Source organism: Acartia tonsa, chromosome 1 (assembly GCF_053477335.1).
Source record: "Acartia tonsa isolate MP-2025a chromosome 1, ASM5347733v1, whole genome shotgun sequence".
NCBI lineage: Eukaryota > Metazoa > Arthropoda > Copepoda > Calanoida > Acartiidae > Acartia > Acartia tonsa.
In genome coordinates, this window is record NC_137260.1 from 61,421,630 (window position 1) to 61,447,568 (window position 25,939).

The window sequence follows — 25,939 nt, forward strand, 5'->3', positions numbered from 1 at the left end:
TAGAGGCTAGAATCAAAGCTAATACTAATATAAAAATAAGTTATAGTAGTTGCTTCTCTAAGTACAAATAAATATTAAAATGTCTGCAATATTTTTGTTTATCTGATGACATTTGAAATGGTGGTTACAAGCCAACAAAAGAAACATATGCCTAACTCATATCAAATGTCAAGTACGTCATAAAAGATACAATCAAATAGAATCAGAAGTAAAACAAGGATGACTTCAATATGAAGCAAAGAAAATAGGAAAAAACATGCTAAAGTAATACTTTAATAGAAAAAAATTCCTAGAATGGAAGCTTTAATTAGTCACAAGTATTCACAAAATGTTCAGCTATTTTTCTTTATTAATAGCCAAGTCTGTAAAAAGTCCTCTTAAATGGTAATATTTATCTTTATTAGCTGTTTCCTTTTTCAGATTAAGGAAGGACGGACTGTAAAGATATTATAGAATAGCATTGCTACAAATAAGAATAGAGTTCAAATAATGGGCCAATAAAAATGCCTTTTTATGAGATGCTTTGAGTGTCTTATATTGTCTATTTAAAATATGCATGGTACTACTTCAAAAATGTCTGTATAGACTTGGCTTTTTAGGAATTACTGCATACAAGCGAGGGTTAATATTTTAAAACCTACATATGTACAATTTTACATTAACCAGTAATTTTGTTTCTTAAATAAAGTGAATTTTATTGAAAAAAAAATTACTTGATTTTACTCAAATAATAAATGAAAAGCTTTAAAGTGAAACTTATATTCATTTTAATTATAGAAGTAAGGAGGGGGAAGAAAAATAACCTTAAACCATCCCATGATCTGTGTTATGAACCAAACAAAAGAGAACTCAATCGGTTCAGTAGCTATTGAAATATTAAGCATCAGACAAAAAAAAACTTACTACTTTACATACATTGTATAATAAGATATTTTGCAACTATAAATAAAATATTTAAAACCACCATAAGTATTGTACACTAAATTGAATCATTAATCTCTGTTCATTGTCATAAAAAGGATCATTTTGGCAACATGAATCTAATCTGATCCAACTAGAGAAGTATTAAATGCTTCCAAAAATATTGCTCAATGGGATTTGGATATTTAGGCCCTATAAGACTTTCAAATAGGGTCAAGCGGGGCATTAACTGGTAAGGGGCATTACCGGTAATTTTTTACCCACCTTCAGAAAATGACATTTTTCTCCATGTTCTATTCGACTGACAGAAAAAAACATTAAAGCAAATTTGTTCCTTATTAAATTGCCTACAAAAAAGTATAAAATTTTTGTGAGATGAATTTTAAGGGTACTTTTTGGGTCTCAAAGTCGGACGAAAATTTTTTTTTTCAAAATTTTTTTCACCTAGGTGTATAAAGATTGACCTACACAAAAATTGGTAAGACCTAGAACTGATCCGTAAGAACCTTTTGAACTAAGAATTGCCCGCTCTTTCCAAATCCGTTGAGAGCTTAAATGTAGAGTTAATATTTTTTTTCAAAAATGACCAAAGTTCGCGCGGGGTATTTTTCGGTAACGTCGAAAAAAAATTCAAATTCTATTTTTAAGATAAATTTTCAGGTTTTCTTTGGTAAAATCTAAAATTCAATATGGGCTTTTTAAGAATTAGGCCAAAAAGTGAATAGAACAGGTTTTTTTTATATAAAAAAATTTTAATTTTATTTTTTAAGAAAATTTTTGTGAAAAAAAAATCGAAATTTCTCGTCTTTTTAAAAAGATGACTTTTGACATAGATGGAATAGTCCGATCTTTAAGAAAATTTTTGTGGATAATCCCTATAACCTATACTAATTATGATTATTTATGTTTGACTGGCCGTTTGGCCGTTTTTCATCGATTTTTTTTAGATTGAAAAGATGTTACCCACAATGCCCCACCGTGGGGCATTTATCGGTAATTTCTTTGAGTCCAATTATGACAAACTTCTTAAAGTCCTAGGATAACGTCCTATTAGGACCTGATAGTCCTTTCCGTAAGCTTTCTAATGGTCTTGGTCCCATTTAAAAATATTAATATTTACCCCATTTTTTTTTCAAAAAAACAAAAAAATTACCGGTAATGCCCCGCCTCACCCTAGGGTCTTTTTATATATTCTAAAATTCTTTATTTCAATTTAGGTCTTAAATCGTTCATACTAAAAATAAAACTTTATTTGTAAGTTCTTTATTCAATTATTTGTAAATAATCAAGCTAAACAGTTTTTTTTACAAAAAATACAAAAAATAGGGTCAAGCGGGGCATTAACCGGTAAGGGGCATTACCGGTAATTTTTTTACCCACCTTCAGAAAATGACATTTATCTCCATGTTCTAATCGACTGACAGAAAAAAACATAAAACCAAATTTGTTCCTTATTAAATTGCCTACAAAAAAGTATAAAATGAAATTTTTGTGAGATGAATTTTAAGGGTACTTTTGGGGTCTCAAAGTCGGACGAAAACTTTTTTTCCCCAAAAATTTTTTCACCTAGGTGTATAAAGATCGACCTACACAAAAATTGGTAAGACCTAGAACTGATCCATAAAAACCTTTTGAACTGAGAATTGCCCGCTTTTTCCAAATCCGTTGAGAGCTTAAATGTAGAGTTAATATTTTTTTCAAAAATGACCAAAGTTCGCGCGGGGTATTTTTCGGTAACATCGAGAAAAAAAATTCAAATTCGATTTTTAAGTTCAATTTTCAGGTTTTCTTTGGTAGAATCTAAAATTCAATATGGGCTTTTTAAGAATTAGGCCAAAAAGTGAATAGAACAGGTTTTTTTTATATAAAAAATTTTAATTTTATTTTTTAAGAAAATTTTTGTGAAAAAAAAATCGAAATTTCTCGTCTTTAAAAAAAAATTATTTTTGACATAGAAGGAATAGTCCGATCTTTATGAAAATTTTTGTGGATAATCCCCATAACCTATACTAATTATGATTATTTTTGTTTGACTGGCCGTTTGGCCGTTTTTCATCGATTTTTTTTAGGTTGAAAAGACGTTACCCACAATGCCCCACTGTGGGGCATTTATCGGTAATTTCTTTGAGTCCAGTTATGACAAACTTCTAAAAGTCCTAGGATAACGTCCTATTAGGACCTGATAGTCCTTTCCGTAGGCTTTCTAATGGTCTTGGTCCCATTTAAAAATATTAATATTTACCCCATCATTTTTTCAAAAAACCGAAAAAATTACCGGTAATGCCCCGCCTCACCCTAGTGGTTTCAATCAACAGATTAATTTTCATTGAATTTTGAAAATAACTTTTTAAAAATCATATGTAAAAAAATCGCCCAAAACTGTTTAGTTCCCGGCTTACAACATCATCATTAAAAAGATAGTTAATAATAATTTATAAATACGGAAATGAGTCTTGTGTATATATTCTAATAAGGATGGTGTAATTTACCGTTAAATCAATAAACTGCGTGGGAAGAATCAAATAAGCCTAAAATTCCTGGCTAAAAATCACTAAATACTAGCAATTTTTTATAAAAAAATAAGCGAATCTTTTTTTACATATCTATTTATCTGTTATGCTTTTTGGCCGTGGTTTCTTAAAATATTGATTTTTTATATACCCTAAATAAATTTCCAAAGTATAAAACATACAATATCTTCTTATTAAAAATTATAATTAAAAAATATATAGTCGCAGAAACTCTACAATTAACCACCTTGGTAAGAACGTAGTTGAAAGCTGTTAAAAGATTTGTGTTGCTTTTATGGATGATGTCATCCTTACAATTGTATGTGCGCTGGTTAGGCGGTTTTAATTGAAAAAGAAAGACTTCATAAATCAATTTATAATTTGAAATGAACTTGAGTCTAGTAGATCTGACCGTGGCCTGGCCAAGGTTAGGGCAGACCCTTCAACCATCTCAAACGGTGCCCCAACAAAACAACATATTTTTCGTTTAAAGCCATAGGAAAGACATAAATTGTTATTTTAGAAATTAAAAATAAACAAATATGAATTAGAATAACTTTAGATTTGTTTAATCTAATATATTTAGCAGTAAAGCTTTTCATCTTTCTTCCTGTCTTATTTTCTTGCTTGCAAATTTTAAAAACACAAATTGCTTAAATTTAAATGAGTTATTAATCGAAACATTTGACGTTTTTGTCAAAGAATAGCTGCCAAAATTACTATTTTACTACTTGACAAAATTAACTGCGCTAAAATTAAGATTTTTCACATTGCCAAAACCTCTTTTAAACCATCTTTTTCCACCCTTCTTTGCCAGTTAGATATGAATTGAAGATGAGAGAAAGAAAGAGAAAGAAAGAGAGAGAGATAGAGATAGAGAGAAGGGCAATTTAGATCTGTTACTGATAGTCGGATAACAAAAATGTTATGCAATCTAACATCATAAATTGTACAAGTAAGGTATGACCAACATTTAACACCTTCGCTGTGGTGGGTATTTTATTCAATTTTTATTTTATTTAATTTTTAAAGCTTTTTAATAATGTATCTTACTAAACAAAAATCCAAATAGTAAAGATTTTAGTGTTTTATACAACTTTTAAATGTATCTTATCTTAACGCCTATTTTAGCGGTTAATAATTCTATTTTATTAACGCTATCTTGAGAAAATATATAAGATTAAATACTTGAACTTATGCTAAAAATCACTTTATTTGAAAATGGTAAATATTTAAACAAACAGAAATGGGATTTCATTTAACTATTATCAAAATTAACCTATCCTAAACTTAATTCTAAAATCTTTGATAAATTCGTTAAAACCTGTTACTTAAATAGTTATTTCAAATATAAATATAACGAGGATGACAACATCCAAATAAGATAATAGGACAAACGAAATTAACACTTTCAGAGTTAATATAAACTTAAAATCAGAGATACTTCGCTAATGTTATTGTACCTTGTTTTACTAGGAATCATTATTCTAAATACTGATGAATAGGATAACTTTATCATACAAAAATATTTTGTCAAAAAATTTTGAAAATCTGCATTATATAAAAGAACGGATGGACTGACCCAAATAATAGAAAAGCTTCGTTTTTTAAAATTGCAAAACAATAAACTGTAAAATAGAAGAACACACAAAAGGCTATCTAATCAATCTAATTAAGTCAAACATCAATAACTTATCTGAATTGCCAATCAGGCATTCTATTTTAATCCTTATTTATTAAAAGCAAAGTTTTCATACATTTACGGCAAGTCCGTCCGTACGTTAGTTATTTAGACATGTTATAATCATCCAATCAATTTCTAACCATAAACAAAGATTCATATTATGATGATACGATTTAAAAATCTTTGATAATAAACTTATGTCACATAAAATGACTTTTTCTCTTGCCACAAATATGCAAAAATCAAGGAAAATAAGATTTAAATGAAAATAATGAAACTTGAGGCTAGTGAAACAGTGAAGAATTGAAATGTACTTGCTAGCATTTTTACAGTCAGAATTATAGAAAAATTTCTAATGTGACTAATAATTTTTTAAATTTATAGTATGTTTATTTTATAATGTAATGATTAAAATTGAGGATCAAATATTTATGAAAAAAGAACTTCAACTAATAGACAAAAATGTGAAATATACCGCATAATAATACTGTAGTATATTCATGAACCCAACTGTCACTAGTGCGAGAAAAAGAGTAAACTAAAATATGCCCTGACACTGGACACTAATTTTTATCTAAATGGAATGTGACTGTTACAAAAAAAAGAGAGGCAGGAATAAACAATGACCACAAAATAAACTTTTTTATGATATTATTTCGAAACCGATTATTATACGGTATTAGAACCGGTTATCATCCATACGAAAAAACTATGTCTAGAATTGTATTATATCCAGTTTTATACAAATATAAATGTTTATATAATCCACGGAAAGCTGTTTATAATAAGATATGAGAAATAACTATTATCATTTCCATACATCCATAATTATTATTCATTAGAAAAGATTTTGATGCAATATAACCAAACATAATCCTTTTTTCGCCTTTTAAAGTTCAAATTAATCCGTACCTAATGATAACTAGTCTTAATTTAGTTTCTGAAAGCTCAAAGATCATAAAAACTTCTATATAACATTCATATGAGACATAAATTTTATATTATTAAAAATTATATAAAAGATCTAGATGAAACTGTTTAAGATTTTCAAGCAGTATGTATTTACTAAGACAACTTAAAGAGTAGCCAAACTCTATATGAGGAGGGGGGGGGGGGGCGGATAGCTATGAATATTTTAACTTAATTCTCTTTTATCTTCTTTTTGTCTTTGTTGTAATCTGTAAAAACAAAACCTTGAAACGCACAAAATTTTTGCCTTTTTTGCTGAGAACAGAAATACCTACACATACACCCCCTCTCTTTCATTTCTTTAAGTATATGTGTGAACATAAAATAAGTTGGATAGATAGTAGGCCCATGGAAAAGTTTAGAAAAACTATTAGGTAGTTTGCTATGTCTAGTGTTATTTTAAGAAAAACTTAGGTAATTGAAGATCTTATAGTGTAGATAATTTTCTCACAGAGAAGTTTATTTAAATTATGGAAAGAAAACAAAGTAGCTAGTCTCGTAGTATTTTCACTGTAGCTTTTCTCCTATTTCTAGCCCCTGCGGGGCAATCATTAACACTTACATAACTTATAATAACCTTTTAAAGGCTACTGTAAAATTACGACGAAACCTGCTACTTCCGTTTTCTTTCCATGAGCCGTATTTTCAGCAATATCTAAAATAAAAATTACCCTTACGGTATTTTAAGAAAAATTCCTTAACCTAACCTAACCAAAAAAAAACATCATATCAACTATGTAATTCAAAACATGGTAACTTTTAGCTGCTATTCTAAATTAATCTATGTACACATGTAAGTTCAAATAACGTAAAAGCTTTCAAATAAAGTAAAAGAAAAGCATAAGAAACATAACTTTGGACCTTAGATTTTAATGATACACAAACAACGACAGTATCTAAAATTGAACAAGGACAACTATGTGAATAAGTAGCGCAAAAGCTAAAACAACTCAGAATAAAAAAGAACAATAATATACGAAAAAACTTAAGGTCTGTTTTTTGATTCAATTTTGACACGGACAAAATATAGGTTAGTAAATTGTCGTAAGCCATATAGTAAGTTTGCCTCTACACGCATGGATCTAAAGGGATAAGACAATGGCCGATAAATTGATGTACATCTCCAAGGATGATGCACAAAATTACCCTTTCTGTAGATTAAAATTAATGGTTGAAAAGTTTGAACACTCAACATAATAAACCTTAACCAACCTATAAAAATTCACTAAATCTCACTTTGGGGACTGGTGTAATAAACAGCACATTGTCCCTTCTCTCACTGCTCTGAGCGTTATTAGTACCAAACGAACATTTCATAAATATAAAGCAGCTGCGCTACTAAAAGGTTTGTATTTGCTAAAAATTAGTTAAGCCTGGTCAAATATGGACAAGGCAGAAGAGAAAAAAAACTACTAGTCATGATGTAAGAATATTTTGATTAGAACAAGATAATTTTTTATATTCCTGACGTACGGTTCTGTGAATATTTTTGCAATTCTATATCTCAGATATGAAAATTAAGTTTTTAAAATTCATTCTGGATTTAAGGTAATAATCAAAACAAAAAACCACACAGAAGCTTCCTACATCATTTTTTTATTTCAAAGAATCTTTGCTTTGATGAGTAGCATATTGATACTTGATAAAAGCGAGTGACTTTGAGCTATGCTACTGTAATGTATCTTTAGGGATAAGACATTGGCCGATAAATTGATATACATACCTAATAATAATACATTAAATTCACTGTTTGTAGATAACACTTAGACACTTACCTTAACGAACTAACCAATCAAACTTGAAAAAAGTCCCCAAAGTTATGAAGCCAATGAATACGAAAACGTTATTTTAAAACTTTGGGGACTAGTGTAATAAACAGCCCGATGTTCCCTCCCTCCCGGACTGTAATGATATATAATTCACGCTCACACTAAGTTTTAAGCTTAACATTTTATAAATTTGCATGAATATTTCTTTTATTTTAGTTTTATTCACCAAAACATTAAATTTTGTCATTGCTGCGCTATTTAAAGACATAGATATTATTGTTTCTATAATTTTACATAATTTGAAGCGACGTTATATAAAAATCTAATTAATCTATTCTACTTATCTTATTTGCCAATTAAAAAAACAATTAAAACTTGTTCATTTGACAATACAAAAACATAACAAGGATGACAACATCCATAAAAGCGAAGCACTAAAACGGTAGGACAAACGGACATTAACACTTGTATAGTGTCAGAACTGAATAATCATAATATATATGTATAAGAGTCGAAGCAAAATTGTAAGTAAATGTGTTGAAAAACTGCTTGATTCAGGATAATGTTTAAGGACATACTTACATTTTTAGGACTTGATCATAGATTTGCTTCGCTCATTACATTATACTTTGTTGTCCCAGGAATCAATATACCAAAAATCAGATCAATCGGATGATTAGATCACATAAAAATTTGTTAATAAAAAAGTAAAAAAGCAACATGGTTTAAATTGACATACGGACATTTTGGTGATGATTATAGAGTTGCTACGCTTTCTAAATCGTACCTAACTATTGGAGGAATCACCATGCAAAATTTAAAATCGATAGGACAATTCTAACATGCCATTGTCATATTCCTTTATATCCCTGGTTATTATTTAATTGTACTGTAAAATGCCAAATGGTCAAGAGGGTAGAAATACTTAAGAAATGTTAAGCAATACTTTTGTTGTTATTTCATGGGGGAAAGGGATTTGAAAATTAACAACAAGTTGACTTAAAAAATAAAAAATATTAATGTCTGTCCGTCTGTCTCTTAAGATCTCAGCAACCACTGAACCGAACGGATTCTACTCTTCAGGGAATATACCTGCTGGTCCTGTGGTGGTTTTGGGCTATTTTCTTGGGGGGTGGGACACTTCCCCCCCCCCAAAAAAAATCCCCCTTCCAATTTTTTTTGCAAACATGCAAACATTGGTGCTGCCTAATATCTCAGGAAAAAAAGGCCTTGCTTATTGATAGGAGGAGGGCATGCCTCTCTTGAATATTTTTAATAAAGGGAGGAGACAATATAAAATTATTTTTCATACTTAAAATTTAAATCGACCATTCAAAATCAAATAGATAAAAGATATTTTCTTTCCCATCAACTTTTCCCTACACCCATAGCTGTAATTGTATTACCCCAACAAGGTCAACGAGTAAAAAATGGGCATTTGATACGAGATTCTCAATTGCGTCAAGAAAAATCGTGGACTGACATTGTAATCGTAATCCTGACTGACCTTTGCTTCAGGAAGGAAGAGGACAATGGGCTGTTTATTACACAAGTCCCCAAAGTTTTTTAATAAGGTTTTCATATTCATTGGCTTAACGACTTTGGGGGACTTAAATGAATTTTGATTGGTTGATTAATTAAGTTGAGTGTCCAAACGTTTCAACCAATAATTGTAATCTACAGAATACGGGATTTTGTGTATAATCATTGGGGACGTACATCAATTTATCGGACATAGTCTTATCCCTTCAGATCCCTGCCAGGTTTTCGCAAATATTAAAAAGAAAATTATAAGATTAAAACCAGTTTTGTAATTATTTTTTTTTAATATTCGTGGAAAAATGAATGAATGAATGAATATATATTTTCGAATCTACATTTGATAAGATTACAATTTTATAAAAAATTTATAATTTATATAACATGCAGACCATGGTCAACACCCTCCTATGATATGCTTCAATCAGTGGAGTCTTACAGTTGACCAGGTTAAATTTACAGGGTTACAGCTTAAAGTGCTTTAAAGCTACACCAAGCTTAAGAAAACCAGCAGGCTTCCAATGAGATGAGAAAAGGAAGGCTGATATAAACCTACTTTTGCTGATAATTTCATTTTTTTATTGTGTTGAGAGTATTTTTTAATTAAGTCAAGTTTTTTTGATGTAGGTCTATATTTTTGCATATTTTTTACTTTAAAAGTGTATTATTTTATAGTGTATTTTCAAAGTGTATTTTTTTTGTAAAGTATTTTGTTTTTTAGTGTTTATTTTTATGTTTGTCATTTTTTGTAGTTTAGGTATTTGTTTCGTTTTTTTTTTTTTAGTGTATTTTAGTATTTTTAGTAATTTGTCTTTTAAAGTAATTTATTTTATGATAACAAGTCTTTTTTCCTGAAATAAATTAGATGATTTTAAAAAATTTAAAGTGTTACTTTTATTTATGAATGTTATATTTGATATGCTTATTAAGCAAATTCTTGTTTTATTTATGAATGTTATATTTGATATGCTTATTAAGCAAATTCTTGTTGCGTAAAAAAGAGATAGTTGTTATTTTATTTAAAATGAATTATTATATATGAAAATAAAGAAATATTTAACATTTTTATTAAGGAAGGTACTTAACATAAATATCTTTATTTTCTGTGTGCATCCATTTCTCTCGATGTTTAAGTAAGGATTACTTGGAGCTTCTAATCAAGGCTTGTCCTGCAGACAAGTAATGTGCATCCCTAACAATTTTAACATTCTTTTTTGGGATTGTTCTAATTTTAAAAAGTTTTATTTTGTAAGAGTAAGAGTATAGTCTGATTAGCAGCGGATTGGGCATATTGTGTTTATATGTTGACCAGATATGAAAAAAGTATTTCAGTTTGTATATCATAATATTTTTGTTTTATGTTTGTTTTACTAATTTTACCTTTTGTGTTTGTGAGTTGATCTGAGTACTTTTAAAAAAAACTTGCTACAATTGTTAGCAAAAAAAAAAAAAAAAATTTAGTTTCATTTTGAAATGTGTTTGATTTAGTCACTCACTAGTATCACATTTTTAATTATTTTAATGTTTGCACAGAGAGACATGTTCTCTCTATGACAGCCTTTCCTCAAAATAAGATGCTATACATGATTATTCAGTATGGTTGAGAACCTTTTTTTTAATTCAGCGAATATTAATCGGTCACAAAGCCATACTAAAGAAAAGAATTTTAACAACCCTACATAAAAATAGAAATTGTGTAATTCTCTATTGCGCAACTGCAGGGTGTTGACGTTCTTGTTAAACTTGTGTGCATTTGTGTGATATGGATGCAAAGGTTACATAATTATAATTTAATCTCACGCCTGTCTCCGTACTTGGGTCTACAAACATTCGCAGGGATGAGTCATGGTAAATGGAAAACTTTTAAAATGTTTAGCAATTTTATCCAATTCATATATGAAGGGTTTATGTAAATAAAACTTTTAAAAATGTGTGTTTAGAATCAGATCCCCAAATTTCATTGCCTTATAATTAAAATCTACATAATGATCATAATATCTACAGGGGTGTATATTCTGCAAGGGATCCCCTGCTAAAAAAGGGGGAGGGGGAATAAAAATATAAGTACCAAAAACAATTTTCCATTATCCACCCTCCCTTTGTAAAAAAAAGACTAGGGGATGAAAATGAAATATTTTGCAACCGAGGAAAAAAATGAATCTTGTGCAGAATATACTATACACCCCTAAATATCTATTAAAAACAGTCCCTTGTCCCTGAAAGTATGTGAGAAAAAAGTTATGGGACGTTGCAACACCCTAAGTTGGGAAGAAAAGGGTTATCAACGTTTTTTCAAATACATTTTTGATTAAAATTAACTTTTTTTATCCAACGCTTATCTAAGTTTTTATGATAAATCTTATGAATTGAGCTATTATATGGCTGAATGCCAGAAATATTTTATCTAATCAATTTTTAAGGCCCTGGGTCATTCTGGCGTAATAATTTATATAATCTTGAATGTCTTATTTTACCCCGTTGGTCATTATAAATTAAACTTTTCAATGAAAACTCATTTATCTACAAAAACATTTGAAACATAATTAGTTTTTATGAAAACTTATGCATTTGTATCTTTAAATTGTAAATATTAATAAATATATTAGTTAAACTTTAAAAATCTTAATGTTTCAGCCTTAAACTTATTATCGAATAAAAACTAAATTATGACATTTACTGAAAAAGCATATCAAGCTTCAAATAAAAAAATGTAATGTTTTGTATTGACTAATATGAATTATGACTGGTCTTAGTTAATTACAACTTGTTTTAACAAGACCGGCAAACTTTTTAAGGTCTGTTGCTTTGTATTAACCCTTAACGGTCGGGGGGGGGGGGGGGCGTTGAACGCCCCCCCATCCGGTTTTTTCTATCTCATTTTCTGTGTGTGAAAGATAAAGAGCCCAAACTGCTTGTCTTTTTAAGTATGGGTATGACACATAACTGAGAGTTGGAATTTTTTGAATATCTCCATCCTGGCGGGCACAGGATGCCAGCAAACCTGGCAGGGTCATCCAGGTAAAGAGCAAAAATATTTTTTTTGACTAAAACAAAGCATTTTATCATACCAAATTACTAAAAAATCCTCTAGTAGTACATCCTTATATGAAATACAGGTGTTCAAGTCACTTTCAGGTTCCAGGTATGATCCTGCAGGTCCTGATCCTCCAGGTCTCCAGAAATCTTTAAAAGGCTCCTGTGGCCGCAATTTTTGATCTAAAGACTTCAAATTTTAAACTTAAGCTTTTCTGACATGTCTACATAACGTATTAAAATTTCATGAAGATCCGCCGCCGTTTTCCCGCCGACCGCCGACAGCGGCGGCTGGCAGCTGCCAAGTACAGCTGCGGCCGCTGAAATTTATATTTTGATATTTCTAATGTAAAATTTACATAAAGATAAACATTTTCTGGAAAAAAAATTTTCTTCTAGCTTCAAAAATAAGAAAAATACAGCCGTTTGAAATTTTTAAGTAAAAAAGACCCAAAAACAAAGGTTGTTAAATAAAAGGGTGAAGGAAGCGAAAATTCACTTAGACCTATAAAAGGTCGGAAATTCATTATCAAACAGGGGACTTGCACAAAAAAAATTTAGCCCTCTAGCTCTAATAGGAACTGAGATAATAAGGGGGGGCGTTGAACGCCCCCCCCCCCCCGACCGATTAAGGTGCGGCTAGGGGCCCGACTGTAAAGGGTTAAGGTATCGACAACCCCCTTAAAAATTGAAAATGGAAAGACCTGCCTTACCACCTTTTAAGTTTAGCAAAACACTGTGCACGCAACTTATATTAAATATATTAAAAGTTGAATGAATGGAAATAGTTAATACGAAACTCCTTTTTATCAGAGGCACAAAAACTATGGGTTTTGACAGGTGAATAGAAGTGTCATACTCGTATAGGCTTGGTCCAAGGGGGGACAAAATTTACCCAACGATCTCGTAATCAAAGTATTACGTATTTTTTTATAAAATAAGTAAAAATTTAAAATATAACCTTCTGGAAAAAGTTATTAAGATCCTGATGAAAATGAATATCAAAATATAGATATCATAAAACTTTTCCATTTTTGTTCAAGATGTTTAAGCGTTTAACCCATTTCATAGTGATATTATTTTTTCAAATACCAAAAAAACTGTTATATTTTGGTGGCCAAGAAGAATTTATTTCAATTTGATTTCCTATAACTGTTTCTAGTAAGCTATATATCGATTTTTATAATTTTAGGATGTTTCTTAAAGTGCTAGGCTAGGTACTTTAATTACGAGATTTTTTCAATTATCATGACCCACCACTGTCTCAGACATATATTACAATCTTAAAGTTTTCCAGCTATAAAAGAATTTGATTGTTGGGCAGTAAAATAAACAATTATACTCTCAACATAAATGACGAAGCTCTAAGGAATGCTAGGATGAATAGAACATGGATGTTAGAGTGCAAAAGTTTGTAGCTAAAATCTATGTTTTAATATTAAAGAAAATAATTCTAAGGACATGTGATGGAATTCCTTAGGCGATCAGTTATGATTTAGGAAAAATAGCAGATTTATAATCATTTTTAAACAGGAAAAAGTCTTTAAACTGTTCTATAATACAATCTTAATTTAATTAGAAACAAGCATTCTATGTATTGATAAAAGATTCATAAGGCGAATAGGCATAACTTGAGTCTGTGGATTTATATGATCTAAATAAGTAAATGTTCCCTCAATTTGTAATTTTAAAGAAACGTAAATGGAAAATAAATCGAAGAAAAGCTACGCGCAATTGACGATAAAATATTTTTTGCAAAGTTGTTTGTAGGTGCAGCAAAGTTTTACTGTCTTAGCAAAGCTTTACAGTACATTTACACCAGGCTGCAGGCACGGCATGGTTAGAATTCCTGCGTAAAGGTTAAAGTATTTCTAGGAATATTTTGCTATACATAGGTTTTAGTTAAATTGCAAGTATATGATACTTTTAGCTTCATTTCTAAGAGATCGGGTCTTATTGTAGTTCTTAAAAAACCATACTCCAGATTAGCCTAGCATTGAACCTAACATTACAGAGCGCAATAAAATCATTTTAATGAAATAATTTGTATTTACACTACGACATTTTTGTTGATATAACAATATTTAAAGATAGATAATTTTTTTCTTGCTTGATAATGTTTTTCCCTTTTTTTCAATTTAGCAATTCAATTGCTATGACTTAATGTTAAAACCCCAATAAAAAGGGATTAGCCACTAATCCGTGGAATTAAAGTAAACCTGTAAAATTAAGACAACATATTTGTCTCTGGGCTACCCCTAGCACTAGCTACCATTGCCAGGTCTAGACAAAAACATTTCATTGAAATCATAAAAGAGCATTAAAAGGTTTTAAACACGAATTTTAGTTTTTTTTTATGGCTATCTAAAATATTTTGGATATATACTTAAGTATAAGTATATCTATTGTTTAATATCTTAAACTAAAAAACATTCATTTTTTGAAATAACAAGAAAAATTTAATCAAAAAGAACCACAGCAAAAACAAACTAACATATAGAGTTGCTAAATTATATGAAAAATAGTTTTATCCTACTAGGGTAAGGGGGGGGAAATTTCGGTTTTTTTTCGGTTTTTTTGAAAAAAAATGGGGTAAATATTAATATTTTCAAATGAAACCAAGACCAGTAGAAAGCTTACGGAAAGGACTATCAGGTCCTAAAAGGACATTATCCTAGGACTTTTAGAAGTTGGCCGAAATTGACCGCAAAAAAGTTACCGATATTTCCCCACCACCGGGGGAAATATCGGTAATTTTTTTCAACCTAAAAAAAATCGATGAAAAACGGCCAAACGGCCAGTCGAACATAAATAATCATAATTAGTATAGGTTATAGGGATTATCCACAAAAAGTTTCATAATGATCGGACTATTCCTTCTATGTTAAAAATGAATTTTTTTGAAAGACGCGAATTTTCGATTTTTTTTTTCGAAAATTTTTTTTAAAAAAACTTAAAATTAATATAAGAAAAAAACGTATTTTATTACTTTTTAGGCCTGATCCTAAAAAAGCTCACATTGAACTATAGATTTAGCCCAAAAAACATGAAAATTGATTTAAAATTGACCTCAAAAATTGAATTTGAAGCAAAAGTGTCATCTTTGCAAAAAATCTTGACTACATTTTAACCTTAAAAAAAACGATGAAAAAAGGCCAAACGACCAAACAAGCGTAATAAATCATAATTAGTATAGGTGATTGGGATTAACCACAAAAAAATTCATAAAGATCGGACTATTCCTCCTATGTCAAAAATATTTTTTTTTCAAAGGACCAGAAATTTTGATTTTTTCCTCGCAAAATTTTGATTCAAAAAATAAAATTAATTTTTTTTTTGTTTTTTATCTGTTCTATTCATTGTTAGGCCTAATTCTTAAAAAGTCCATATGGAATAATAGATTTGACAAAAGAAAACATGAAAACATGACCTTAAAAGTTGAATTTTAATTTCTTTTGAAATTACCGATTTTTCCCCCGGCGCCAACTTTGGTCATTTTTGAAAAAAATATTAACCCGATTTTAAGGCTCTCAACGGATTTGGAAAAAGCGGGCAATTTCTAGTTCAAAAAGTTTTTCAGATCAGCTCTAGGTCTTACCAATTTTTGTGTAGGTCGATCTTTACACACCTACTAAAAAATTTTTGGAAAAAAAAAAATTTTCGTCCGACTTTGAGACCCAATAAGTACCCTTAATATTCATCTCACAAAAAATTCATTTTATACTTTTTTGTAGGCAATTTAATAAGGAACAAATTTGCTTTTATGTTTTTTTCTGTCATTTGAAAGGAACATGGAGAAAAAGGTCATTTAATGAAGGTAGGTCGAAATTACCGAGAATAGCCCCTTACCGAAACTTCCCCCCCCTTACCCTATCTATAATACAAAGTAGCTTGATGTCTGTCCGTCTGTCCGTCTGTCTGTCCCTTAAGATCTCGGTAACCGCTGAACCGATTGGATTCTACTCTTCAGGGTATATACCTATTGGTCCTGTGGTGGTTTTAAGCTATTTTCTTGGGGGGTGGGACACCCCCAACCCCCCCAAAAACAAAAAAAATTCCCCCCATTTTTTTTTTTTTTTTTTTTTTTTTTTTTTTTTTTTTTTGGTGAAGAATTCTTTTGTAGAAATATTCTTTTGAAGAAGAATTCTTTTGTAGAAGATTTCTTTTGTAGAAAATTTCTTTTGTAGAATATTTCTTTAATTCTTCTTATTTTTTTTTGAATTTTTTGTTGTTGTCATCTCTTGGGGCAAAGCCCCTAGAGGCTAGGGGCGAAGCCGCTAGTCTATAATACAAAGTAGCTTGATGTCTGTCCGTCTGTCCGTCTGACCGTCTGTCTGTCCGTCTGTCTGTCCGTCTGTCTGTCTGTCCCTTAAGATCTCGGTAACCACTGAACCGATCGGATTCTACTCTTCAGGGAATATACCTACTGGTCCTGTGGTGGTTTTAGGCTATTTTCTTGGGGGGTGGGACACCCCCTACCCCCCCAAAAATAAAAAAATTCCAACCCCCCAAATTTTTTTTTTTACATTTTTTGTAAAATCTCAGTAACTGCTGATCAAATTGGGCTCTACCCTTCTGGGAATATACCTACTGGTCCTCTGGTGGTTTTAAGCCATTTTCTTGGGGGGTGGGACACCCCAACCCCCCCAAAAATAAAAAAATTCCCATTTCCAAATTTTTTTTTTTTAAAATTTTTTTTAAACAAAAACCAGTAATTGGGGTGGGGGAACCCCACTGCAACATGGGGCGAAGCCCCCATGAATCCCTCCCCCCGAAAAAAAAATCAAAATATTTTTTTTTAATTTTAATTTTTGTGTATGCGAACAACCTAGGTCTAATTTTTACGAATTGAAATTTTTGTGTATACGGCAAACAACCTGGGTTTAATTTGTACAAATTAAAATTTTTGTGCTTAAAGCGCACAACCTGGGTTTAATTTTACCACAGAGTAATTAAACAAAGAATAATTTTTTGAATATTTCTATTAAGGAGGGTTGACTTCCCAAAACTATATAGGGCGAAGCCCCTAGAGGCTAGGGGCGAAGCCGCTAGTCCTTATAATAAAGTAACATAATGTCTGTCTGTTTGTCTGTACCGAAGGATCTCGCTGACCGCTGTACCGATTGGGTTCTCCTTAACAGGGTAGCTTCTCATAGGTCTCGGGAAGGTTTATAACTATTTTGGGGGAGGGTACCACCACCCTCCCAAGAGAAATCACACTAAATCGAAATTTTTATGTTAGGTATAGAGACTCCTTCGCAACATAGCGAGGTATCGTAGTGACTTGAAAAGATACTTGAAAGCAACATAGCCAGGTATCGTAGAGACTTGAACAAAAAATCCAAACATTTTATTGTCCTTTTAACCATTAAACCAAATGAGTTTTTCATTATAAGGAAGCTTCGCATAGGTTCGGAATGGTTTTAAGCTATTTTATTCTTTTATTCATATCTTGGGATGGATTTAAGCTAGACTTATGGCACTTACCTCCCCATTTCAACTAGATGCTAATAGTAAATATATTTATTGTATTTTTTAAAATTAAAATTTAACTAAAAAGGTATAAAAAATCCATACGACCGTTTTATAATCTTTGTTGATAAAAAGCTATGGGCAACAAATCTTTAAAAGTAAATAAAATGTGTTCAAAGTGGGTTAAATTTCATAGCCCCCATAAAATTTGAACTTTGTAAGAGTTGTTAAAAAGATGCTGGTTTAATACTTTACAACTTGCCAAAGGAAATAATACCATCAACAAACTAGGAGGAGTCAAGGTTACCCAATTTATTAAAACCGAAGATTTTCTATAATTAGGGTCGATCCGTACGTCCGTCCGTCCGTACGTATGCTTGTCTGGAACAGATAGCTTCTTTCCGTTAATCTAGGCATGTTAGAATTGTCTTTTCGATTTCAAACTTTGCATGATGATTTCTGTAGTAGTTAGGTACGATTTAGAAAGCTCTATTACCGTTACCAAAATGTCCGTACGTCCATTTTAAACATGTTGGTTTTTAATTTTTATGTGATATAATCATCCGATTGATCTGATTTATGGTGTACCTACTGATTCCTATTACAATAAGATACAATGTTAAAAGCGAAGCATCTCTATAATCAAGTCCTTAAAAATGTCTTAAACAATATTTTGTATTTAAGAAGTTTTGCAACAAATTTACGTATAGTTTTGTTAAAACTTATATTTTGTATATTCAGTTCTAACAATCAACAGGAGTTAATGTCCGTCTGTCATACCGTTTCAGAGCTTCGCTTTTATGTATGTTGTCATCCTTGTTCTGATATCATATAAGGCAGGGATATGACAATAGACAAGAAATGATCTTTTATCCAAAGACTTGTGTGCAGAGAAATTCTGTTATGGGGAAGAAAGAAAGGGTTTTTATTAATCATGCCAACTTTGTCACAAATAAAAGGATTTTAACTTTTGATATTCAAAGTAAATTGAAGTGCAAGACATAGTACAATTGAAACTATTCTCTTTTTTTGTAGGCGTTTATTTAAACTTTTCTAAAATAAACGACCAATCCTATTTGGATAATATAATAAAATTAAGAAATTTTGTATGTTTCACATATGTGATCCGAATAAAATATGCCTTTCGAGGGAACTTCATAAATATCATAATATGGTTTTACTTTTAAGCTATTGCCCTTCCTTCCCTATAGATTATGAACGAAGCAACTATGTTTTATAATAACTTTTAAATAGCTTTAAGAAGTATTTTATAACACTTTTCTATATTATTGAAAATAAATTAATTAGAAAATCGAATAGGCGGCTTTTTAGTTTTCTGCAATACAAAAATAAAAACTAACTAGGTAAGTTTATTTGGTCGTAATTTTTTTAATTTTAATTATTCTGAACTTAAGACGATGCTGTTTCATATAACTATCTTTTAGTAAAGATTAAATCTCATTTTTGCATAGAAAATAAAAGTTATAAACCGTATCTACATCTTAATTAATGATAAAATATTTTTTATAGTATCATTCAAATTAATTAAACCAAATTTGGCAGTAGATGATATTTAGTTTATTATAACAAACGGCAAATAAAACTCGCCCAAAAAATAAGACTGGAAATTTTACCCTGAAGCTAGAATATAGCTGAAAGTTTATTTTCCGCAAATTAAGACACTCACGCACACTGTGGTACAAATTATGTTTGCTTTCACTGTGTTAGTTAATAGTAACTTTTTATCACTTTATATTTGGTCAGCTAAAAATCACCAAGACTCGTGCTTCTGTAGTCTTTTTCTTTTACAGTTTGTTTGTTTAAAACAGGGGCCAAGCTTATATGATAATTATAGCTTATACGACGATGTCTCGGAACACGCTTTTGGCGATTCAGCAATCAATATTTCGGAGCTAATTCTTTTTATTTGTAATTTAGCCAGATTCCACCGAATTTTTGACTAACAGGCTCTTCTGTAATATTTTGGGGGATAGAAAAATTAAGATTTTCTTTGGAAAGAGTTGGCTAGGTCGAGATGAATTGTGGAATCTTGCGGGGATTAATTTGAAGGGACCACTTTACACGCTAGGTCCACCTACATCTGCTGTCTAATCACAACTGAGCTCTGTCTACAGAGAGAGAGAGAGAGAGATAGCTGTAGCTTCGTATTCTCGTCGTTTTGAGTATGAGTGAGTGTGTGTGTGTGTGTGTTTGTACTTGGTTGGGTATTCAACTAGCAACCATTAAAAAGATGGGGGGGGGGGGGATGGGCATGGGGGGGAAAAATTAGATATGTTGCCGCTTCGAATTTATGTCTTATTTATAAATATAATGATTATCAATTACAATTTTATTTACAATATTTATCAATCTATGTAATAATTTTCAAAGATAACCTTTCCTTTATAGAATTAATATGTTCTCTTTATTCTATTGAATATAAAAACAGCTTGAATAATTGAATGAATAAAAATGTGATGAGCCTTCAATCATGTGTTTGAATAACTTTATTTAAAGCTTTGACATGTATCAACAAAGTCTCTAAGATGGGATAATAGGGTATAATATAATAAGGCATAAACTTACCATTTAAACAAACATGAAAACATCCATAGAAGCATAACATAATAAAATTACTTTTAAAGATATTTTGACTTATTCTACAGTTGATGCAATTAAAATGAATGAAAAACTATTTAGGTACCAAGATTTAAACTTACCTAAAAAATGCAAAGATAATACAAAATCATAGAGAAAAAAATAAAAGAGAGGAATCGAAGCAACTAGAAGACGAAAATAGGCAGTGGGCCAAGAGGCCTACTCAGCGCTGTTGCCGCGCTAAAATTTATTGCTATTCCACTACTTTTCAAATGGGAGGATTAAAAATTATTAAAAAAAATATTTTTTTACTTTTTACTATTTCCATATTTAGGGCAAGAATATTAGATTAGATATTTTCGTTTTAATGTTTTAATTAAAAATTACATAGATTTTTATTTTTATTTAAAAAAATTTGTTCATGAAAGATGAATCCTTCTATTTCTAAAAAGGGGGAAATTTTTTTCATAATGAACATTCAGCTGATTCTGACCGCCCACGGCTGTTTGCTAAATATCGCTTTTCTTTTTATTCACATTATTATTTATGATTGACTTACAAAAAGCCCTGGGCGGTTTTTGATTTTCGTCTGCTTCTAAAATTAGGGATGGGGAAGTAGTATTTTACCATGAAAAAGGGGTGAGTATTCATCCTCTTATCCTTTTTCCTTATGTACAAAATTCTGATTTATTCTTCAATTTGCCCAAAAAAGAGAGGGGTAGGTTTCTGGTAAAATCCGTAAAGGTTATGTGTTATAAGTTAAAAACAGTAGTAGAACGATACAAATTTATGTTAACTTTTTTTTAAAAATTGTCTATAGTTCTTTTCAATAAGAAATACATATATTTAGTGAATATTATCGTTCTACTACTATTTTTAAGCCTTAAAACACACACCTTTACGGATTCAAACAGAAACCTACCCCTCTCTTGGTTAAAACGGCCAATCTGTAATAGATTTAAAGTTTAATGATGGCATTCGAAAAAAAACGTGATAAAGCTCCAATTGTAGAAAATCTTCACTTTCAATAAGCTATGTAACATGATAATGGTATTTAAATACATGGATTATATGATAACAAAGATAGCCTAAGCGTTCAAGTATACAAACTATGTATGTGCACATATTAACTTTATGTTATGGCTTATGGGTGAAAATTATGTTGAAAATATAGAAACTTAATATAACCATAGAATTATATAAAGATAGAGATAAAATAAATAATTACCTTCCTTTTAAAAAGTATAAATGTCTCTAATTCATCATAATTAAGCTAATAGAACAAATTAATAAGATCGCCTACATTGATTTTAAATATTAGTACAGAACATTCAATTGAATATTTGGCCATCTTAGTATAAAAGTTTTATGAAGATAATATAGCTTATCAAAATTTCTAAAATGGTTTATTTTTTGTGATTGTCAAAAATTAGGTACATAAAATGATAAAAAGCAAGAGAATGGTAGGAATCATGCCCCGATTTTGTATTGGGTCTCTGAAATCAGCAATAGCATTGGAAATATAAAAAATATCGAGTCCCTACAAAAGAACAAAATCAGTATTTTACTAGACCAAAAAAGTCTCTGCCACTAGGAGTAGGTAGTTCTCTGGATTATGCATCTATTCTTCAAATAAATAATTCTTCAAATAATTAATTAAAGTACAAAAAGGAAATGCACAAATACAGTAAATTAGATTGTGGTCATCTATTAATAATACCCAAAAGAACGGAGCTTAGTATAATTGCCCAAACTGCAATGTCATTTGTGAACAACATGGATGGAAAACTATAGATAGATGATCAGTTAGCTATACCTTGGATTGCCTACAAGAATGAAACCAACTGTAATATACAAGCAAAATACTATAGCTTTCAAAAGATTTTATGATAACACTAAACCACCCCAAAAGACCGATATGAAGCTTTCCTGAAAAGAATTACTTTTTGCTTCAAACAAAAAGATCTTACTGATTTTATTATTCATTGATAAAGGAATTAAAAGGAACTAACTAGATAAATTCATGGACTACTTACGTTTTAAGATTAGTCCTATAAGTTGACAAGCTCTTTCTGCAAGTGGCTAAAATGTCTACTTCAGCTGTAGCTAGTATTCTTTGGAGGATCTTTATTAATGCCTGTATTATCCGTCCACTCACTATCTGCTAACTCATCAACAGAGACAGTTATTTAGAAATTTAAATCATGTAATGTTAGTGTGTGGGAAATCAAACTCAAATTCTGAATCCTTTTTTCACATACATAGATATCCAAAAGAACGATTAAAGTAGTTTTCCCCCCTTATATTCTTGTATATTTCTAGTCTGCAATTGTTAGCTTTAACTGTTTGGAAAAAATATGGTTGATGGATTGCTCAATCATTGGGGTAACAACTAACATTAAAGTAACACTATAGAGGTAGAAGGTGTTAAATAACAGTATGCCCCATCCTTTCAATAGGGTCTTTGAATATCAGCCAATAGCGTCGTAAATATTACCACATCCAAGCTGCTACAAAGGATCAGAAAACTATTTACTAGCAGAAGAAAAAGGTCCCCAAGACTGGATCTAGGTAGTTGTCTGGATTAAACATCTATACTTGGGTTAACAACAGACAGAACTGAATATAGAGGAAGAAGGGGGGGGGGGGGGTTATCTAAAAATACACACACAAACATTACAAGATTTAACTCACAGAATATCTGTCCACTTGCCATCAAATGATTTGATGGAACATGAAAAGCTTTGTAATGGCTAATGTTATCATAAGTGCTATAATATCCTTCCTTTTTAAAAGCGAAGCTTTTACATAAAAAGGTCTAAGTTTAGGTTTGTTTGTATGGCTTTATATTCGTAATACTTGAGACATTTTACATCATCAATAAAATTTCTAAAACAATTCTGAACATATATGGAAAAGATTCCTAGTTTAAGCTTGTTTTTTTATTAGTTGGAATTATGCAATAAGAAACTCCTTACTCAGGGGAGGGGGGTTCTCCGAATTAAACATAAAACCGGCTATTCCTGTGAAAGTTACCATCCTTGTTTTATATATCATTAGAGATCCTTTAGAAGATGCATCATTATGTATCATTACAGGCCAGCATTGTAACACTAATCAACCTTTTTATTATTTATACAACTTCAATTTATCATAGCAGTTAAAGTTACACCAATCTTTAGCAGAGACATGGACTGTTATTCAGTAATTATCCTTATGATGTTTATTATTTCTATGTATTTCTTGTTCTGATCAAAGGATAGTAAAGTGAATTCAAATGGCCCTCAATGTTTGCGCGCTTTAAAGCTTACTCCCTCTCTCGTTAGTACGTGTGTAATATATATGTAATGCATGTTTTAAATAGTAAATAAGTTTGTTGCACATGGACGAAATGCTCTAATTTTAATAGTGTAGTTACAACTTAGAGCTACTTTGTTCATAACAACTTTGTTTCTTTTCAATTAGAGAAATGATTAGAGACCAAGAACGTATAAAAGTCATAAGGAAACTAGCGGCTGTGCTCCTAGAATCTAGGGGCTATGCTTTCAAATGGGTAAATGAATGTTGTATAACCTAAAATAGCCTAAAGTCTTTCGGGACCCAAGGAGAACTCGATCAATAAGTTAACAAGTTATTAAAATCTTAAGCTTAAGAAACTAAAACCTTAGTACTTAATATAAAAAAGGTAAATAATATCCACTAAAATACTGCTTCTAGAAAATGAGTAAATTATTAGGTATTACTCAAATTAAGTGCCATAATGATATTCTGATAAAAATCACATTTATAAGTTTGAAAACGATGTGTTAGAAAACTTAAATTCTTTTGAGTTAAAGTTATTTGAGTAAAACTGATAAACTGATTATCTATCCCTGTCATTAAATACTAATGAGACTCATCTAATATCGGCAACTTAAAAAAATTGTTCTTAAAACAAGGAAATATAATTTCAAAGCAAAAGGGGTTGAAACTTTGATAATAAAATTCTACTGAATTTAAAAAGGCAGCATGTTAAAACAGCGAAATAATAATCAAAGAATAATTTTTTTATATTTACTATAAAAAATAAAATCCATCAAATGAACCAAAGGGGTAGTTGTACGAAATGCATTTAAACTTAAATTTAGTGAACTGCATATTTTTTTCCTCTTCAACGGTTTAAAATACATTTATATGGCAAATATTAGAAAGAATTTCAATTTTCTACTATGTAGTTTCAAAAATATCAAGATTTAAAAATTATATTCTTGTGATATATATGCAATTTATATAGCTGGCTTATTTTCACAAAAACAGCATGACCAATTTAGTGATGTCTTAATGTTTGTTATTTATTGTAATACAAAATTATATTTGTTTTTTGGCAAACTTGTAAATTATGCTTGAATATTTATTTTCTGAAATGCACTTCATGCAACTATCCCTTTATAACAAATAGTTAAATAATACAGAAGTCTTAATAAAAATACAAAATAAGCTCTGTTTTAGACATTAATATCCGACTCTTACGGCTTTAAATTAGACAAATAATTTGCTCAGCCTCCTGTTAAAAATGTCTGAGTAATAAAATGTTTGTAATTACGCCTACATGGCTAGCATAATGAAAGGTCAGCTAAATTTGAGTTTCCGATTGTGTACATTGCACCTCATCCTATATCAATATTACAACTAGCTAAAAAAGCTTCAAACTTACAAAAAAATCAAAATTGGAAATTGGAATTTTAAATGTATAGGTAATGAATAAATCGTTTATACATTATATCGCTTTTGTCTTTGACCAGAGTAACAGAAAATAGGTTTTGCAAAATTTGGGTTATTTGCTGTGCAGTTTCGGAATTAGAGAAGAAATATGCAATCAATTTTTAGTTGTTCTAATGAAACCATACAAATAGTGTGTCTGTCAAGGAGTGGTATCTTAGCAGCATTTTTTACATGTTAATTGCTGGTAATATGTCAAAAAAGACACTTTACTAGTTTCCTGAAAGTTTAGTATTTAAAATTCCATTAAAACTTAACAATTCTTGTTTTTTCTATCTAAATCAAGGTTATCATTTTATGAATCTTTCTATTTTTATATATAGATGGTTACTTAAAAATATAATCAAAAGAATCATTATTTAAAACATGTTTAAATATTTTCAATGTAATACAGAAAATTGAAATATTTTATGAATTACTTAATAGACAAAGAATGTACGCAAGATTAAAAAGTCAAGGACATATATTCATCAACATATACTTTTGATGGTTGAATTAGGAAGAATTTCGTTTTAATTTGTAAGACTTTAAAAAATCCTAAATAAATGTACAAAATACTATGTATTAACTTGGACCTTGAGTTAGCCTATGATCATTTCATGTTGTGGAGTTGCCACGCCATGAATAAAACTCGCCAGAGGTTTGCATATACTTATTAATATGTATAGAATGTATACACATGTATG

At 30.2% G+C, this 25,939-nt stretch overlaps 1 protein-coding gene across 1 annotated transcript in view; it reads right to left on the minus strand.

Moving 5' to 3' along the window:
• Tpr2 (Tetratricopeptide repeat protein 2) overlaps positions 1-20,013 on the minus strand; it is a 98,762-nt gene extending 78,749 nt beyond the window's left edge. The window contains exon 1 of the mRNA XM_080168738.1: positions 19,532-20,013. The gene's annotated coding sequence lies outside the window, so the exon portion shown is untranslated. The remainder of the gene's footprint in view (positions 1-19,531) is intronic.
• Positions 20,014-25,939: the final 5,926 nt, after the last annotated feature.